Genomic DNA, 17,825 nt, shown 5'->3' on the forward strand with positions numbered 1-17,825 from the left:
TGCTCTCCTTGAATAACTTTCCCACTCATCTATAAAAAAGCTACCTGCAAGTGCAGACACCTGTATGTTGAAACACTTCCCAAATGCAGTTGCTGTTGCCATCTCTCCTGCTGTTGCACTTGCAAAAGACAGCAAATACACTTAAACACAGGAGTGCACACACTCTTCACCACACTCTGCTGCCATTCCCGTCCTTACACAGCTCATTCCCCATACAGCAGCCAGGAGGGCTTTTGAAAAATGAAATTCAGAGTTTCTGTTACAGTGGAAACAAGCAATCTGCTAGAAGACAAAATAGGCTAGACTTCTGAGGATATAGGCACAGGCAAGAGCTTTTTGAACAGAACCCCAATAATACAAGAAAGAGTACCAAAGCTCAACAAATTAGACTATATCAAGTGAAAAAATTTCTGTACAATAAAGGAAACAACCAACAGAGTGAAGGAATACCCTACAGAATGGAAAACAGTTGCTAGGTATTCCTTAGAAGATGAATAAGATCTAGAATATATTTAAAATGTAAAAATATTACAGCTCCCAAATGAAAGATTCAATAAAAATGGGCAAATGAAATGAATAGACAATTCTCCATGGAATATAAATGACCAACAAATATATGAAAAACTGCTCAACAACACGGACCATTATAGAAATGCATATTAAAGCAACACTGAATTTCCATCTTACTCCAGAAAATGGCTATCATCAAGAAATCAAATAACAAGTACTGGTGATGCTGTGGGCAAAGGAACACTTTTAAATTTTTGGAGGGAATGTAAACTGGTAAAACCATTATGTAAGGAGATTCCTCATAAAAGTAAAAGGAGAAAATCTATTTGACCCAGATATTCCCCTTCTAGGTATCTTTCCAAGAGTTAAAGTCACATTACAATGATACATGCATACCCATATTTATAGTAGTATAATTTATAAAAGCTAAATTATGTCAAATGGCCTATTCCCATCAACAGATAAATGGATAAAGAAAATGTGGTGTGGATACATAATAAGGTATTATCATGCCATAAAGTAGGATAAACTTGAGGCATTTGAGGTAAATGGATGTACCTTGAGACCATAGTATTAAGTGAAATAAGTCAGACACAAGTTTAAATATAACGTAGTTTTTCTTATGAGAAACACAAAAGATAAATAAAGGCCCAAATAAAATATAAATAATAGGAAATAGGGAGATCTTTTTCAAATGTGAAAGGGAACAAGAGGTGGAGGGAACAGAATTTAAAATAAAAAAATCAAAAGAAAAAAATGAAAATAGAGCTTTTGCAAACATAAAGATGCAAAGATGACCAAGAGTTGGAAGGAGAAGGGAGGGATGGAAAGTGTAGAAGACAAAAAGGAATTACAATGTGTTGTGTACATGTACCAACTCCCTATGATAAATGCAATCATTGTGTACTGCAAATATGTCCTAATAAAAAAATGAAAATAAGTCGAATCAGGTTATATCGCTTTTCTACAAAAAACTTTCCTGAGTTCTGCATGTCATACTTAGAAACAAATCCAAGTTGCTCACAGTCTCCTGGTCTAGCCATGGACATTTTCAGACCTTATTTTCTACCATCCTCTCTGTCCATCTCTTATGTATGTAAGTCAGTGGAGCTCTATCATTCCCCAAACATACCACCGTATATCCCATCACACCACTGCTTATTAGAACATAGTAGACCTTTTATAAATATTCACTGAGCAAGTTAGACCATTATGTGTCCCTGCTTTCACCATAATTTCCTGTTAATGCCCACCACTTCCTCTAGCACCTTGAAAATAAGGCTCCAAGTAATACTCTAGAATTAATCACTGTAGAATATTCGCAGTATTCCTTTTTCTAGAGATAACTAAAGAAGTGATTGTCTTGGTTGAAGACACCTGAGAACTTATCATAGGACAATTCTACTAAGATTCATTAGACAAACTTGCTGAGATACCGCACATCTAAACATGAAGTTTCTCTGAGGGACCAGCTGCTTCTGTAGCTCAGCAGAGTGAAGCTAAAGAGTAGGGTAGATAACTCCATTTATCTACCACAAACATTCATGATCTGATCAGCCCTCACTATTCTTCTCTGACCCCACACTAACTTGTTTTTATTAAATGATTAAGGCTAAAACCTACATCCAGTGCTTGTTTTCTATAACTTCCCTCCGTAGTCCATAGTTGTCTTCTCTAATCAATCCATTTTTCATTCCAAAATGCCCAGCGCTTTACATGCTCTTTTCACAAATACTAACTGAATTCTTACTTCATTTCAGGCATTATGTTATCTCTGGTGATATAAAATATGTAGCAATAGTTTGACCTACGCCTCTATTACCACAATTCCCTTAAGTTCTTTGAAAGAAAATTGCTATATAAATCTAAACATTTTATAACCTTTAACACAACCCCTAAGTGTTCCCTAAGGTTCCATCTAAACTTTCTCCACTATCCTCTATTTTCCCTCTCTTTTAACTACCTATTACACTTTCATTGTGTCTGTGGGATCTTAGTAAATGACTGGTGTCTCTCTTGCCGTTCCTTTGCTTACATTTTTCAATTTTGCATCTGTCAAATTACTTTCCACCTCAAATGCAAAAGTCAACCCAAATTCTGATTAACACAGGAAAACTAAAAAGCAGAACCAGATACAAAATGGTTTGAAGGAAACAGTATTCAATATACCCTGCTATGTATACCACATGTGTACATTATTTTAAGAAATGCAAAAAAAAAAAAAAAAAAATACAGCCAGGCACTGTCTTCAGGATGTTACAACCTTTTGAGTGACTGAAATAAATATGATGTCCCTTCCCCTTCCATCCTTCTCTGCTCCCTCCAACTCTGTCCCCTCCCCCTTTTAAAGCTGTATTTCCATTTTTTCCTTTGATTCTTCTTTTTAAAAATCCCTTTTGCCTTCCTCTCCACACTCCTCCCTCCATCTCTCATTCCCTTCCCATCTAAAAAAGATCTCCCTACACAATCTCAACACTCAGAAGGCAGAGGCAGCCAAGGTTTCAGAAGAGACAAATGACTGAGCTTCCCAGAATGCCAGGCACGTATGAGAAAACAGCAGCTGGAGAGAAAGGATGTTAAAGGATGGGATCACTGTCTTGCGGCAGAGAATGAAGGAGCCGCTGGGCTTTCTGAAATCTCATTTGGTTTGCAGACAAGATTCTTTTCTAGACTGTATTTGACATTTATTTGATGACAGTGATGAGAGCCAACCAACAGGGATTTATTCTTCTGGGCTTATCCATAAATGGTTGGCACTGCCAAAACCAGCAATTTCTTCCTCAAAATGATAGCTAGGATTTAATATGGGTTATGTTTTCCAGAAAGTTTTGTGTGCCTGGAAACTTGATCTCTAATACAGTGGTGCTGAGATGGTAGAACCTGTAAGAAATGAGGCTTAGCCATGTAGGTCCCTGGAGGCACAGCCCTCAAAAGGAATTCACATAGTTCTTGCAGGACCCTGTGTAGTTTCCTCGAAAGAAAGTTGTTACAAAACGGCCAAACTTAGCTCTTGGTATCTCTCGCTTCTTGTCTCATTGTGCAATTGTTCTCTCTTATCATGTGATTGTTCTCTTCCTCTCACACATGTTCATGCCATGTCTTCCACCCTGTGGTGATGGAGCCAGAAGGCCCTCACAGGACATCTGATCATGGACTTTAAGTCTCCAACAAAACTGTAAGCTAAATGAATCTCTTTCCCTATTTTCTTATGGATGCCAAGTACTGAGCTAAGACCTGAAGTATACTAGAACACACTCTACCACTGAGCTAATACCCCTAGTCCAAACTTTTCTTTATAAAATCCCCAGCTCCATGAGTTTTGTTATAATAACAGAAAATACACTAATAGAGTGAATGACAGATAAAGCTCATATGAATAAAAATGAGAAGTCTTCTTCTATCATAGCATGAGTTCATGACAAAACTATTGTTACTTGTGACTAGAAAATGAAAATAGGATGTGAACTGGGTTTCCCAGAGTTTTAAACACAGTAACAGAGAGATGCCTTCCTTGAGCAAGGGGAGAAATCCACCTTTCAGATAGCAAGACATAGGTATAAACTCTGGCAAAGAAGAAAGATGTAGTCAGGTGGTTATTACACTTCTCTTTATAATCCCTTTCAATCTAGTGCATATACAGCATAACAGGAGACTCAGACTGTGTACAAACACGCTTAGCAGTAAGCCAGGTATGAAAGAAACAAAGTGAGTTTTTGGCTTCCTCTCATCTCTTCTACAAGAGACCTTCTAACCTTTCAAGAGGTCCTGAGAGATTTCACTTCTTCATTTATCTACGCTCTCCTCTTGAATTCTATTTGGGGTTTAAAATATAAATGAACTGGTCACTTTGAATTCACAAAACACAGCAAAAGAGTAACAGGCTGTCTCTAACTATTTCTAAACTTGGCCTTGCAAATTAAACCAAGAAACTATGAGAGATGATTCCTGGTACAAAAAAAAAAAAAAAATCATGAAAGAAAGACTTTTTAATTTATTTTTTTTTTTAAGCAAAGGAAAAGGATACAAGAGAAGCAGTCGGATGCTGCCTCAGGCACTGTGGTGAGGTTAACGGACTCTCTAGGCAGCTGAATACTATGATGTGAGATTCGGCTTCATGAGAGCAGATCCTTATGCCTATACATTTTTCAGTTTCTATAATATGTTGTCATGCACTGTGGTAGGCCCTGAAATTCTATGAGAGGTGTTTGTATTTTTCTGAAGCAAGCTTTCATTGTTTACTTAATTTTGTTTTTCAGAGAAATGCATTACGTTCAAAAAAGTAAAAATTGCTATTCTAGGGAAAGTGTGTTGGTTTGTGAGAAAGTCCAGAAAAAGTATCAGAAACTGGATAATTTAAAACAACATAAAACTGATTGTTTCACAGAGGTGGGACTTAGAGTTTAGGGATGAGAACTGGATAAGAGTCAGTTCCTGCTTAGGGCGCAGAGGGAAGGACCTGTTTCGGCCTGGCTCCTTGCGGCTATTACCTCCCGTCTCCTCATGGCGATGCAACTATCCAGAACGGGAGTCCTCTCCACTCCAGCATGACCTTTGCTCGACTGATTCATCCTCAACAGTCATATTTTAAAATAAACTCTAATTTTAATGTCTTGAAGATTCAGAGTTCAACATCTGAATGTTGGGTGTATACAACTCAATCCATAACAGAAAACACGGAGCAGAGGATGGGCTATCTCTCTCATCTCAAACATGCGACCAATTCACAGTCTCCCTCCGAGTGTGAATAGGCCTAGTAGAAAAGGGCAGCTCCTGTAGTCTAACCTGAGTATTAGAACATAAACATCAATGCTAACAGACCAGATGATTGAATGATAAATTAAATGATTTAATCCATATATGAGTTTAAATGAGTTTAAATGATAAATACATAAAACTCAGACTGTCTGGCATTCACTATGTGTAAGATTTATAATCATCATTTATACACTGTCTTGGTTACTTTTCTCTTGTTGCTGAGGCAAAATACCTGACACCCAAAATTAAAGAAGAAAAGGTTTATTTAGCTTACAGTTTGTGGAGGTTTCAGTCTGTACATGGCTGGCTTCAAGGCAGGGTGGCATGTGGCAGAGGGCAACCATTCATGGCAGTGGAAAACAGCAAAGCAACAAGAGCAGTAAAGGGAGGACTGGCAGCAAGCAGCCTCTTTCTCTCCCTTACATATGCAAACTACCCACCCCAGGGAGGGTGTAGCAGATACACCCATAATCCCAGCATTGGATGATGGATCAATCAGATATCTAGAAGCCCGCCCTATGACCGCATGAGGATTTGGAGGGACATCCAGACAAAAACCATAACATACACATTCATGGGCAGTCTCCAATCTGCCTATCGCTCTCTTTTCACTCACATTTGAACCTTAGTGGTTCTGAAATCCTTATGATTTTATCTTGCTTTTTCATAATAACAGGTTGCAAACCTGAGCTGCTAAAGAAGAGATCGGCAAAAGGGTATAAATGTCTGTTCCTATAGCTCTTTCTCTCCCATGAGCAATGCCAGTGTGTATTTTGATGCCTAAGAAAGCAAATGCTACTTTTTGTTTGTCCCCTTTTCCTGACTCAGTGAGAGGTAAAATTGATTTCATGGAACAAAGTTCTCTTATCTGCTTCTTCAGAGGGCTGGTGGTCTCCAAGCTCTTTTTATGTTTCAAAGTGTGCTTGCTCCTATAACTTTCTGTGGCAATTATTATACAGTGAACATTGGAACCCTTTCCTTGGAATTATGCTTCCCTGGTGCTCTGCTTCAAGGATGAGCCATTGGCAAAACAGCTATTCTGTTTTCTAAATTAAACAGTTTCCTGAATTTTGGATTTGTTTTCTTTGTTTTCCTAGATGCATGACATTATATTACACTCCTCATAGCAGACCCCTAAATAATACTAAGAACATTAATTTAATCTCATTTGATAATTACCAAATTTATAACACATCCTGGGAAATGTGCCTGTCATCAATGATGCAAAGAAAAGTAAATGAGACTGCAGCTTCAGGAATTAATAGCTACTCGTGGTCATTATGCCACAGACACTGGGTGAAGACTTGTACCACAAATATAAAAATTACCCCATGTAAAGTCAAGTAGCAAAACCTAACTGCATGACTATAACCTTTTTTACTTTATTACTCAGCCTTATTTGTTCCCAAATATTACTAAGAGTCTACTAGTAATGCCCAGGTAAAAATGCCTGGTATTGTCAATAAAATGGTAATCAGAATAGTCATAGGCGTTACCCATATAAAGCATAGAATCTAATGAAGATACATTAATCAAATAATCAAATTAATGAAAAAGATTTTAATTGTAAAATACATGGTAGGGGAAAACAAATACATGATCCTAGTAATCAGTTGCCTTGGGTCCTAAAGAAAGTCAAGAAAAGGCTCCAGTAAAAATGTTAAACAAAGATCTAAAGAGTCAAGGGCATTTTTTAAAGCCAAGCCTCCTTACACCACTTCTGGAAAGGTGAGGTAGACATACGTTTCCCTGTTCTTCACGCTAAGCACAGGGAAAATTCCTGGACACTACATACGAAACAAACCTCAGAAGAGGGTGAAGTATAGGTGGAAGAAAGCAGCCTGTCTAGAGGCCACGGGACCCAAGGGCGGTAAACCCTCAGGTTTTCTTTGTGCCACCTTGCACTGAGGAGGACAGCTGCCATCTGATGCTTCTGTCTGGTGTCAGGCTGACTTTCTGAAAATGAACAAGCTTGTGACCCATGTGACCACTGTGTAACCTGTGTGCCTGTGTGGTAACTTCTCTGGTGACCAGATGGTGTGACGACCACACAGCCTGCAATGCCAAGCTTATCTTGCAAACCCCACTTGAGAAACTGAAATATATGTTTCCTGAAAGATGTATTTTTACCATGAAGAAAAACATATTTGTACCACCATAGAACTAGCACCTTGATTTGTTCATGCGCCCCTATCAGACTAGCACACAGTTTGTACCAGCCTCCCCACATTGTAAAAAACAAAGCCTCTGGGTGCTCTTCAGCTTGGTCTTCTGGCTCAGTGCTTGTGGGCTTTGCCTTTGGTGTGGTTTTCTGTGGAGTTGCTGCTCGAGTGATCCTCGTTCTGCCCATCCTGAGCGCTCCCTTTGGCTCCCTGGCTGTGCCGGTCTCCGGATCATCACAAGTTCCTGTGCTGCCCACTCGGCCCCCGTGTGCACCCTGCACCTTGGTGGGGTGGAAGAAGGAACCTGCATGGTGGGGCTGCCTCCAGTTCCCAGCTTATGCTGTGGGTGAGCTCCCCTTCATCTTGCTTGAATATGGTAAATACTCAATAAACCCTTGCACTGACAGAAGCATGGACTTCCTTTGGCTCCTCTGAGTGCCAGGGTGGCCTGACTCAGAGGGTCTCATGGCCCCAAGAGTGGCCTCCATGCCCCCTTGCTGTAGAATTGTATCCTTCTTTTGAAACAGAAGACACTCATAACCCAGAAATACTAACAGGTACAGATCAAAAGCCACAACAAAAACATGATCTCTTTAACCAAAGGATGATTTAAAAAGACAGTGAGCAAGACAGGAAATTTTTGCACAATAATCGTTCTGCTTTAAGTAAATGTCACAGAATAAATGGCCATGCCTTCTTTATGGGGAACCTATAAGGCTACCCTCAGAAAGCCGAAACAATGCCTCAAACAGTTACCAGGGTGGCGTTGGAACAGGTTAAGTTGGGGAAATGAAACTAACCCACACTAGCAAGTAATTAACACCCCTTATATTATCAGCACCCCTCATATGGATCACATAGGCTGGGCACTAGCACCACCCTGAAGAAAGGTGATAGCCTTCTCATTCCATGCTAAATGCTAGCAAGGATGCCCAGCAGAAAGTTAGAATTTTCAATCTCTCCCAGACACCATGAGACGCAGACACTGTCAGGTCATAGACCACTTACGGGACCGAACTCTCACCCTTGCCCAGAAGCATCAAGGAACTGACAATCACAGGGAACACAGGAACCTAGATCTCTAATTCCACTTGGAAATCATGAGGTTGAGTCTTTCATTCTCTCCTCTGCCTGGAGTGATGTCAGAAGGGGAAAAGATTTAAGTAATACTCAGATTCTCAGAACATAATAAGAAAATGTCTAGGTTCTGGTGAAAAATCTCTAGTAATGCCAACAACCAAGATGATCTCAAATGGAATGAAAAAAAAAACAAAAAAAAAAACAGCACATGAGTTCTCCACTAGAAGATAAATCCATGAAATGGAAGTTCACAATCTGAGAAACATAGAGACAATGCAGGAAAAGGTGCCCCTTTAAGACTTGTGGAGCAATAAAAAAATCAAATACTTACATATATGAAGTCCAAGAAAGAGAGGGAAGAGAAGACAGAGAACTTAGAGAATGAGGAAAACCTAATGAAACTTGCACATTTGACAAGAAACATTAATCTGTAGGTTCTAGAAGCTTAGTAAATTCCAAATAAGATAAAGTTAAAGAAATTATGCAAAAAATATCATAATTAAACTTCTGAAAGAAGAAAGAAAAAAGTCATCAACACAGCGAGAGAAAAATGACATCTTACCTGTATAGGAAAATCAATTCAAATAACAACTGACTTTGGTTTGGCTTCATGCCAAAGAAGCCTTAGGAATTGGAATAGTATTTCACAGAGCTAGGGGGGAAAACATGGCAACTCAGAATTCTATGCCAACAAAAATAACCTACGAGAATGAGGAAAATTTGGCACACCTCAAATAAAGCCAAATTAAGTGAATTTGCCTAAAATATCCTACCCTAGAAGAATATAGCTACTCTAAAACAATTTACCTGCCCCAAAAGAATTTACTTACCCTAAAAGAATGTAAAAAGGTGATTATATGTCTATATAGTAGCACTTGTGGACACAAAATTAATACAAAAATCCAACTACTGATACACACAACAGCCTGGAAAACTCTCCAAAAACTTACTTTAAGTGAAGAAAAAGTTAATTTCTATAGATTACATAGTCCATGATTCCATGTATAGAATATTCTTGAAATGACAAGTTATGTAAATGGAGAACAGATCAGTGGTTGCCAAAGGTTAATTGAGAATAGAAATGCTGAAGGGTGTAGTTATGGGAGGACAATTTTAGAGATCTTTGGAGTGATGAAAATGTTATTTTACCATTGAAGAGCTGGATGAAGAATATGAAGAATCTTGCTCTTTAAATTCTTTATATTTCTAAGTTCCTAAGACAACCATATGATATTTAACTTCTTATGTCAAATTCACTTCACTTCACATGATGGTCTCCAGACCCTTCCATGCAGACTTCAGGAAGGTGGAAAGGAGATCCAGAGAAGAGGGATGGGGGAAAGGGTATGGAAAGAGGATATAAAAATGATCAAGATTAAATACTCTCAAATATATTCTCCAAGATGAAGGTAGTTACCATGTATTGCAAACATGTGAATAAAAAGACAATAAAATGAAATGAAATTAAAAAATAATGTAGAATCTGCCTGTATTGTTCTTAAACCCATATATGAGACCAAAAAGGATGTTGATAGACATATTATTCCAAAGATACAAAATCATTTATGGAAAAGTCCTGGGAAAACATTGTTTGCCTGATTAACCATGGAACACTAGTTTAGCTGAAAAGCAGAGAGCAAAGAGTGTATATGTAGGTCAAGAGGACGAGAAGGGGCACAGATAGGTAAGGGAAAGTTGTAGAACTAATTTCCAGGTGTATACGTAGGCTGTGCAGAGCCACAGGGGCCACTTTAAAGACTCCAGTCTTGATTTAAAAGTATAGAGTCACTGCAACGTGGTGAGCTAAAAAAGAATGGCTTAATCAGAATTGCATTTTGAAAAGAAAAATCTCCCACTACAATGTGGAAAATAAGTAAAAGCAGGAATCTCTTCAATATGCTATTTATGGTTCAATTGTACTGCTACACCTAAAGAAGTTCATCCCTGATGGAGAAGCTGCCTAGAGCATCATATCATTGATTAATCAGTTGCCTTGAGATAAACTCTCCTGGGATGTGTCTGTGGGATAATTCCCACGGAGTTAAAAGGAGAAAATATTTGAAAATTGGTTTACTGTATTGACTATTTTAATTCATCAGCCAGGTAGGCATGATCAAAAGCAGCCAGAGTAATCTTTGTGACCGCTACCAAAAGAAAGGAAAGTCTTGTTTCAGCTTCTAAAATAAAGCACTTCACAGAAGTGTTATAAATATCGATGGTAATAGGTTTTTCTGTAGTGTTTGCAAAAGATCCAGTATGTTTAGACACCGTAAAGGAGTTGTTCATGAGAACTAATAGATTGTGAAAAAATGACACCATGCCACAATTTATTTTACCCCAATCAGTCACCTTTTGTTTTGAAACAAAAACATTAGCGACATTAAAGCATAGTTTTAGGATTCTCGCTCTATTTGTTGTCTGCCTTTTTCCTAAGGATGTGATCCATACCAGTGATTCTAAATGATGGTTTCACTATAGGAAGCAACCAAATTTTAAAACTGTCCATCTTGACTTTAAAAATCAGTTAAAAATTTTTTCTTTACATAAGAATTCATCAACTTCATTGAAGATAACAGTATGTCATGTTAATTGTTAATTCCTATCATTTTGTTTTGAGGTCATGTATTGCCTTTTTTGTTTTTGTGTTGCTTTGATTTTGCCCTCATTGTTGTTGTTGTTATTTTTAAACTTTAAAATAAAAAAATTAAAAAAAATTTTTCCTCACTACTTTGAATAGATTTTCTCTTATTTTACCATTATTAAGGAAATGTCTAAGTGAACAACTACCAATTTCTCATATCAAAAGATCATTTACTGAACATTTATTTTCACATACATTATTTGATTTAATCTAACAATGATGCAATAAGGTGCTCAGAATAATCTACGAAGTTTGTTGAAAATTATAAAAACTGCAAAGCTAATCTTTAGAATCACAATAGATCTGCACCCACAGCTACTCCACCTAGCTATGAACCATATTTGACCATAGAACTCTGAAAATATATCTTCAAAATTAAAATATGGTAAGTGTACATTATACTCCAGATTTTGAAGATCACAAAGTGTCTTACTAATATCTTAATATTGATTATATGTTGAAATAATAATTTGAATATATTGGGTTAAATGAAATACATTATTAAAATTAATTTCCCTGGTTTCCTTTTCCTTTAGCTTTAAAATTACACACGTGGTTCATATTATGTTGCTCATGGATAGCAGTACCCCATGCCTTGCCAACTGCATCCCCGATATTTGTCTGAAATCCATGCCCACCCCAAGCCAGGCTCAGCTTTCTCTTAGAGAACAGTCACATCAGTTTTGCCACCACCATCAGCCCACACTCCGTACTTCACACTCTATGCTTCACTGCAGCCAGAACGATGATTTTCAAACTGTTATCTGATCCTACCACTTCACACTTTCAATCTGCCCAGAGAACACCCATTGCCTACAGGGTTAAATGCAGGGTTCTTACCATGATCTACATGACTTCTTGTGGTTCTGTTTTACACCGATGTAGCCCATAATGAACCTGCTGAAATCCACTCAATGAGTCAACACTTCACACACATTCTGGCCTGTGCCACTATATATTCAAAAATTGAGACTCCTCATTAAAGCACTTAAACTTGTTTACAATTCAACTCTTAAATACATCATGTTCCAAACATTGTCTGTATGTGTCTGACACTCACAATACTATTATCTGTGGTTATAAAAAAGATATTTTAATCTTGGCATATAGTAAATATTCATTAAATGTTTATAATTTCAATGAAATAAAATAGCTAAATAATGGGTCACTAATTCAGAAAAGGGGAGTCTGCTGAGTTATCCAATAGTTATAAATAAGTGAAAGGAGATGGCAATGAACAACTGTTCTTCATTTTGCTATGGGCCAAAGAGAAATAATTGGATGAAATTACAGGGATGAGATAGTTAAACACATTAAAATTTTTGTTATCCAGAACTTGGTCAACTGAAATATTCTAGAAGCCAATGTTTCTACTTTCACAAAACAGAAAAATTCAGCCTAAATGAAAGCAAACTAGAATAGAATTACATTAAGAGCATATTGTTGCTGAGATACCTGGTTTAGCATCACTAACTTAAAGTAACAAATTCATTTTGATCTCTGGTTTGTACAACTTCCTCTTTGTAATTCAAATGTGGCAATTGTGACCTGCTATTTAATCTACTTCTTACAAAAAATAAGAAGAAAGCTAATGAAATCTGAGGCCATCTGAATAAATCAGAATTATTTGTGCATATGTCTGCCTACACAGAACTCAGAAACAAAGTCTTGCATAAGTATCACTGAAAAGTATTGCAACAGTTATGTAATATACATTGTAAAAGGTTATTATATCTACTTTCTACAGGGCTTTCTGTAGAGAAGTATTTCTGTGGAATGTAAATAAATATTATTTGAAAAATATTTAAGAAAAGAGTATCACAGAACCAAAGCCCTGGGAATTCAAAAGTAAAGTTAAACAGACTAAATTGTAGCATATTTACCCAAAACCTTTATTCTTACTTCATTTTCTTACATCTGTATATAACACAAAATGTGCAATACTCTATTCAAAAGGCTTAACCAATGATAGCTCATTCAATCTTCAAAATAATCTCAAGAGCTAGGCACAACTGTTTCCCCTTTACTTTACAGATCAGAAAAATAGGTTCAGAGAGGTTAAGCAGTTTGCCCAGTTCCAGACAACTCCAAATCTATCCTGTTAACAGCTCTTCTTACTGTTTCTCTGACACCTCATGCTCATCATGAGTCTCTGTGTGGCGATACACAGCACGGGATCCCCAGGACTTGTGTGACTGAGGAACACAGCCCCTCCACATACAAACACACACGCCATGTTTAGTTAACAAAATGTTCTGCAGCAATAGTGGCATAAAATATAATTTAGAAAATGTTCTATAACTGAGAGATAATTAGATAATTGTTCCAGTTCTTCTTAAGTAGTTCATTATTTATTCTTTGCTTCTATGATTTTGTAGGTAAAAACTCATGTAGTGAAGGTGTCAAGGTCAAAGACAAATCCTGCACCCTGTGGTCAAACAACAATTTCAGTGGGATCAGTGCTGTTGAGCACTGTCCTCAGAGACTTAAATCTGAGCCACGCAAGAAAACGATCACAAACAAGAGCTAATCAAACAGGAACACTGGGGAAAAGAGTACCTTCCTTTCCAGCACGGTTGCTTCGGCTCTGTGTGGCCTCCTCGAATGTTATTTTACAGCACCATAAACAAGAAGCAACACCAGTGGTAGGAGTTGAGACCATGGAGGCTAATAGCCACGTGCTTGTAAGAACAATGCCCCCGAAATGGCGGCATCCTAATCCCTGGGGCCTGGGAATGCTACCGTCAAAGGCAGACAGGACCTCGCAGGTGTGACTAATGACACTGCTATGGAAAGACTGCCCTAGAGCACCTGAGTGGCTGCAAAGTCTTTACAAGGGTCTCTTTCTTTTTGAAAGTGTCTGATAATTTATTTCATGTGAATTTTAATGAAGTTTACTGGTCCATGTTAAATCTACATAAAGATCACTTTCATCATCAGAACTTTGTACCTGTACATGACTTCTCTCAACTCCTCTTTTTTTTAGAATCCCATTCCTTAACCCACCCTTCAACCCCTCTTTTCCTCCTTATTTACAGCACTTTTTTCTGTTTTCCTTCTCTCAGTTTTTTCTTTTCTCTTCCTTCCCTTTTCCCCTCTCCCCTCCTCAGACCCCTTCCCAATTGAGTATTTCTCCCTATTTCATAATGTCTACTATACATTCTGGTCCTTATTTGCACTTATGGTTTCTCACACCAGAGAAATAATGTGATACTTATACATGTGAATTGGATTTATTTCACTTAAAAGTATGGTCTCAAGGTCCATCCATGTACCTATTAATGTCTCGTTTATCCTTTATGGCTAAGTACTACTCCATTGTATTAAAATTTTTTTTCTTTATTCATTTATTAGTTGATGGGCACTTGGGCTATTTCCAAGGTTAAGCTGTTACAAACTCCCCTGCTACAAACATGGGTGTGCATACATTGGTGCAGTATGATATTTTCAATTCTTTTTAGAAAATATCAAGAATGGTAAGAATGCATGCATTGAAGAAGTCAAGAATGGCTGACAAAATCTAGACATGAAATGTTGGAGACACAAGGGTTAAGTCTCTCTTAATGTATAAGAGAAAACCAGACAAAGAGGTTCAGCGAAAATTGAGTCTGGAAAAGCAGTCAAAGAGATGCAAAGCTGTTGGGTCTGAACACGGGAGTGCTGGACTTCCAGCAGCTCCCACAGAAAGTGGGTTCTCCTCTCTTCTGCAGCTTCCAGGCAGGAACTCATCCACACTGCCAAACTCCTTTCAGCCCAATGAGCCCTGTGTCAAATGTCTCATCTACAGAGTGAAAAGTAATAGATTTATACTTTATAACAATCCACTTTTAGATGATATTATTTGTACTTTAAAGACATGAAACTTGTGATTTGTTACAGAAGCAAGAGAAATGTGATAAAATTCCCTAAATGAGCCAGCCTACTAGGGAAAAATAATAGTTAATAGTGTTTGGTGACATTTCTACAAACAAATTGTACCAAAAAAAGATAGCAGGAATTCTACTTGATATGAAGTAGGATGGGACAGAACAAAGATGAGTTACAATCCCCCAAACAACAGTTTTCTACAACCAAAGTACATGAGAGGTTCATTGGGTACCAAATTATTTTTTATATGATTACATAAAAATGTAACAAAACCAGTTGTAAACAATAGCTCAAGCTAAAGTAGAAAACATGAATTTAGGACCATCAAAAAAACCTTTGTGAATCCCTACCTGAATCTCTATTACAGGGTTTTACAAATACCACGATGTTGCATCCAGTGTTTCAAATTAATAAATCAGCTGAAATAGAAATACTCAGCATTATACCACTATCCCCCACTAATTCCATATTTTAAGAATTCTTTAAAATACTCCTCAGAAATGTCTCCTAAAATTATTTCCCTCAAAATGATGATTTCAAAAATGTATAACATGTTTTAAAAAGTAGCCTCATTGTGTAGTGGATTCACATTAAAGTATCTGTCAAACATCCCACCAAATAATATTTTTTCATTATGAAAAACATCACAATCTCAGGATCCTGACTCAGTTCTCTTTTTTTTTTATCTCATTAGGAAGAAAAAGTTCTATATATTGATTAGGAAATCAGTGTATAATTTTCAGATTGTCACTGATGGTGTTGCCTCAATAACTCTTTAATCCATCCAAGATCTTTCTTTCCATTTAAGTGTAATTCTTTTTATTTATCAGAAAGAGGTCAAATGACTTTCAACAGCAGGCACTGTAGTAAAGTTGGGAAGTTCATGATTTTAGTACACTTCCTTCAATTACTGCTTCTTAATAAACAAACCCACAGACAGTATTTTAAAACAGTTTCCAGCATACTCCTTATGAAGCAGAAACTCAGAAATGAAGTCAAGCATAGATTTTGAAGTGGGTGGCAAAATTTATCCTGAAAAGGTGACCTATTACCAAAAATCCATGTTTTTGTTATCATAAATTAAAGATGAGACTAAAGACTGAGTCTCTGTAGTCAGCTGAATGTATTGACTACAATAATAAACACAGAGTAAAATAATAGCATGCTACATTAAAAAAGGAAGAAATATTGAGAGTTAGCAAGGTTAACATCGGGTTGCTTGGGCAACGCTTTCCATAAGGTGAAAGCTATGTGAAAAGTTTCTTTATTTTTGTTACTACAAGTGATCTTTCCATCTTCACTAACATTATAATTATCTTTTGCAAGTAAGCTCCTAATTTCAGATTTGTTTTTCATCTTCTACATCCAGCAGACATGTGTCCTATTTCTATCATAAAATTTCTCTAGATTATAATAGACTTTTCTACCATAAGATTCCCTAACATTTATACCAAGTATTTCTCAAGTGAGTAGACATGCATTAAAAAAGAAAACTTTCTGTACTTTGTAGTCACTGAGGTCTATTTTGATGGCTTGCGTAGTAGAAGCTTTATTTGGAAATAAAAGGTGAAGAAAGTTTAGTTAATTTTCTCCAGCTTCAGTGCTAAGGCACATAGACTAAATATTTATAATCCACACATCCAATCCTACACTGCCTGTCTTGTTGAAAGTGAGGTGCATTAAGCCTCTAATCTTTTCTTTTTCTTTTTATTTTATGAAAAACTAAAGTATTTTCATAACCAAATAATAAGAGAGAACAATAGTTGCTACAGTGTGTGTCCTTATCTTCAAAGTACTGGTAGTTACTGAGTACAAGACACAAACCAAAAAGATGCAAAAAAGAAATAAACAAATAATAACACAAATTTTCCCCTTTTCGATGAGCTAAGATAAACTTTTAGTAAGAATACACAAATTAGCATATATATTGAAATATTTCTTTAAAACGAGGACATATAATTTGTGGAAGTATTTGAACTTCTGCCTACTTCCTGTTTATCTCTTTTCTGTTTTGCTCTGTGTCTATTTCTCTATCTATCTAGCTGTCATTTCTAATATAAAAGAAAGCATGTAATATTTGAAATTGTGCGACTGACTTTTTTACTTAATACTGTGTTTTTAAAGTTTTCAAGTCACACTGCTTACTTATGAATGAAGCTAAGCTTCTAATCCTTTTGAAAATGCCATGCTTACTTTTCTCTCACCATCAGCCAAACTTGGACTTTACTTGTTCTTAGTGTTCAGTTCTTAGAGACTGAGGTGGCAGGCATTCTTGTATGACTTCAGCCTAGAAGATGCCAAAAGCATAATTATGAATAAACAGTGTCAGGTGCCTTGGCTGTGTATTCAATATCTACTTCCTATTTTATTCTAATTGAAAGAATCTTCTATATGTTAGTCTATATTTTAGTATGATTTTTTCACTATGTAATACAAGTTTTTTTATTTTAAAGAGAACAGTACAAAAAAAAGAACAATAGCAAAATACAAACAACAAAGCACAAGGACATTAAAAATGATACAGTGTTTCAAATCAAATGACAGAGATTAACCGTGGTTGTTATATTACATATTGTTACCTTTATCAAAGTTGCTCAGATTATCAGATGCAAGAATAGAAGATTAATCAAATCATTAAAGGGAACAAGAAAATAAGAGTTTAAAAGAAAATTAGAGACAATACACAGTGTCACTAGGGAGGACTGTAGAAATTCACCAATGGATGTTATACTGAAAATTGTTTTCCTCTCATAAGTTGCTCAGATTACTAGACACAAGCATGCAAAATTGGTCAAAATATTAAAAAAAAA

Source organism: Chinchilla lanigera, unplaced genomic scaffold (assembly GCF_000276665.1).
Source record: "Chinchilla lanigera isolate Chin_1 unplaced genomic scaffold, ChiLan1.0 scaffold00078, whole genome shotgun sequence".
NCBI classification, from domain to species: Eukaryota; Metazoa; Chordata; class Mammalia; order Rodentia; family Chinchillidae; genus Chinchilla; species Chinchilla lanigera.